This window comes from Lactuca saligna, chromosome 3 (genome assembly GCF_052625555.1).
Source record: "Lactuca saligna cultivar CGN05327 chromosome 3, ASM5262555v1, whole genome shotgun sequence".
NCBI lineage: Eukaryota > Viridiplantae > Streptophyta > Magnoliopsida > Asterales > Asteraceae > Lactuca > Lactuca saligna.
The window spans coordinates 411,806-415,821 of NC_136419.1; positions in this window are offsets into that span (position 1 = coordinate 411,806).

The window sequence follows — 4,016 nt, forward strand, 5'->3', positions numbered from 1 at the left end:
GGTTCATCAAATAGCCTTATGTACTCTTCAAACAAGTTGGAAATGGGAACCGAGACTTGTCCTGATTCAGGAAATATTTCCCCCAAGGCACTTTCGCTTCTTTAAACTTTCTTCATATAGTTGTCATCAAAGGTTACGTAGTATGTTTCTTCAATATATTTGGAGCGTTTGTTCAAAACTCTGTATGGCTTTGAAGTGATTGAATAGCCAAGAAAAATTCCCTCATCGGCTTTGATGTCAAACTTGTTTCGGTTCTCTTTGGAATTGAAAATGAAGCACCTTGAACCAAACACGTAGAAAAATTTAACGTTGGGCTTTCGATTGTTCAAAATTTCATATGGAGTGATGGAGAATCGTTTGTTGAGTAAGGATCAGTTCTGAGTATAGCAAGCGGTTGCAACTGCATCAACCCAGAAGTATAACGGAAGATAAGCAAAGCTTAGCATGGTTCGGGCTGCCTCACATAAAGAACTGTTTTGTGTTTCAACAATCCCATTCTATTTTGGTGTGTAGGGGAGCGAGAAGTTGTGAGATATCCCCTTTTCAGCCAGAAAGTCCTCAAAATCTTTATTCTTGAATTCAAGCCCATTGTCGCTTCAGATATTCCTCACCAGCTTTCGCAGCTGCACTTCCACTTGCTTGATGAACGTCTTCAACTTGGGAGTTGCATCTGATTTCTGTTTAAGAAAGAAAACCCAGGTGAAGCGTGAAAATTCATCTACTTTGACAAGAATGAACTTAGTACCAATGAAGCTTTTGATAGCCGAAGGTCCACCTAAGACAATATGCAAAAGTTCAAGAGCTTTAACAATCTTTGTATTGAGACATGTAGGATGGCTCTTTCTGCTTAGTGTGCCCATCTCACACGCTGCACACAGATGTTCCTTATCAAACTTGAGAAGAGGAAGGCCTCGAACATGATCACCAAGCACCAACTTATTGATGCCTTTTAAGTTCAAGTGCGATAGACACCGATGCCATAACCATCTTTCATCAGAGTTCGCCTTTGTCAGCAGGCATATTGTTGGTTTTCCTTGAATTGGGTTGAGATTTAAAGGATAAATCTCTCCCTTGCCTTCAGACTTCAACAGAACCCTTTTAGATTGCTTCTCAATTATTTCTGATCCCTCATCATCAAATGAAACCTTCAAACCAGTTCCCACAACCAATTGTGATACACTGATGAGGTTATGCTGCAATCCATCTACATAAGCTACTTTTTGAATCGAGAAGTCTCTGTTGGTTATCATTCTATATCCGTTGATTGTGCCATAAGTGATATTTCCATACTTCACACATCAACGATCCTTAAAGGACCGAAACTCCCTCAGCTCTTCCCTCCTTCCTGTCACGTGACGCGAGTAGCCACTTTCTATATACCATTTGTCATCGAACTGCTCGTCACTTATAACCTGCAAATTCAAGCAGATTTAGGAACCCAAAGTTTCTTGGGACCTTGTGAGTCTTTTACAGAAAAAGGAATAGCATTAGAAATATCAACCAAATAAGTTCTTTTTATTAGATTTGTTTGGTCTTTTCTTTTGATGGTATACACCTTGTTTTTGTTTTTATCTTGTTTAAATTTTGGTGTATTAGATGGTGTGTTGTTAGATGGTTTTGGGATATTCTTTTTAATCCTAGGGTTAGCTGACTTTTTCTTATTATTGATATTAGAATCTGAATCAAGCTTTCCCTTTCCTTTGATGTCCTTCACTGAATTCGATTTTCTTTAGGAGTAGGAAGGACCAAAACTTGACTTTTGGTTGTTAGCCTTGGCGTTGTGACCGAAATTTGACATTTGGTTCTTAGCGCTGGTGTTGGAACTGAAACTTGTAACGCCCGTGTTTCTAGGCTTGCCATTTTTAGCAATGTAATAGTCTAGGTTAACCTTTGTAACTAAATTTTAAATAATAAAAATGTATTATTTGTGAATTATGTGATTTATGTGTGTGTTTTCTTAATTTTTATAATTTAATGAAAATTGGTGTTATTCTAGTCATTCAGCAGAGTATGGATGACGACCACGGACTATTCTAGACTGTCCTGTGGAACACTAGCAGGCTCATTACCTGTAGGTGTTGTGAACGACGTGTTCACCGGTGTACTCTATCCCCCACATGGTTGCCTTTAGGATACTTATTGTTGAGGAAGCCCCTCTGCAGTAATGTCCGTCCCGATGAAAAATCCTGAAATAGGTTCCTTATAATAGACGTTATTTTTAGGAACGTAAGGTGAGGATAACGGGAATGGGTAATCGGGTTTATTGTTGATTGTTGAAATTAAATATAATTATTGTGGGTTGAAAACCCTATATGCTCACCAGGCTCCCAAGCCTGACCCACTCAGTTGATTTATTTTACAGGAAGTGGCGCAAGAGCTTAAGATGGGCGAACATCAAGTTGTTTTGTTTACAAGTCTGTATATGTATATATTTGTTGAATGACTTGTAATGCTATCGTTTATGCTTTATGATCTGTATCGGAACATGACATCCCGACTTTTGATTATGAAATGAAATCATATTTCTTTATGAAATGTTTTGATAAATATCTATTTTATCATGTTTTGTTTTTGGGAACAAATTCCGCATCTCTTTTAAAATTAAAAGGATTTACTCTTAAAATTATTTTAAAAAGCATAAATGAAATCGGTCTTTTCTGGACGAGATTTTGGGGATGTCACAGTTGGTATCAGAGCATTAGTTTAAGCGAACTAGGAATTTGTAGGATTTCTAAACTTAAACTTAGTATGCTAAGTGGAGATTTTTAGGTGTGTGTCTGATAAATTTTAGACACGAGCACTAGTTTATTTTAGGAAAGTTGCCTAAAATGCTTTTATGTGCTAAATGTTATATGTTGCCATATATGATATTATTTGTTCGGATCTACGGTTTGTTGCCAACCGGATCTGAAGGTTTATGTGTTTAGGATTCTAAGCGTATATGTACGATATTAAAACTAGCATGTAATCGTTTGGAGTAATAATGTGAAATTATTCGGTGTATAGATCAAAATGGTGAGAACAAGAAGCGGAGTTGGAAATGCTAATGAAAACAGGAATCAACCGCCTGTAATCGAGCAAGTACCTGTCGTAGCTGCTGCACCTGAGCCGATAACAATGGTTGGTGTACAAATGATGATTCAAATGATGTTGGATCGTCAGATGGAAGAAACAAGACGCCTGCTTAGGCAGAATCGTGAAGAACCGTCAATTCAAGCGGAAGAGCCCGAGGAGAATGGAGGGCAGTCTGAAGGAGAAAACTTTAGTGGGATCATTGGTCAAGATGAACAACCAGTGGTTAGACGCGATAACCAGTATGGAGGAAATGATGGTCGTGGGTGCAAGTATAAGGATTTCATGGCATCCAAACCACCATGCCTATCCGGAAGCCCGACGCCGGTGCAAGTTATGGACTGGGTCTCTGAAATGGAGACTATGTTTGAAAGTTGTGAATGCAGCAACAGGCAGAAGACCGCTCTTGCGATCCCTCTGCTAAAATCTGGCGTGTTAAGTTGGTGGAAGCTATTAGCTGACTCTATGCCCAAGGGAGAAGTAAGCAAAATGTCTTGGGAAGACTTTCTGGAACAACTAAAACTGCAATACTGCTCCGAGCAGGACCTTCTGGAAATTAGTAATGAGTTTCAGAATTTGAAGAAAGGGAAATTGAGCGTTACTGAATACGCTACAAGTTTCACGGAAAAGATGAAGTTTATCCCATATTTGGTGCCTACAGAACTCTCTAAGGTCAACAAGTTTTCCCTTGGACTACCAGCGGACTATGGTCCAATGGTTAAGCAAGCAACCACATTGAAAGCCACCATCTGGGCTGCTAGAAATGTTGAGACCCAGATCAGGGAAAAAGGTCTAGAAAGGTCAGAGGTTGGTGAGAAAAGGAAAATCGATGGATTTTCAGGGTCCAGCAAGAAAAGTAAATTCTCGAAGTCTAGTTCGAGAGGAAGTGGAGGAAAGGTAGAGGCGAAATGGTGCGACAAGTGCAAGAAGAAGCATCATGGGAA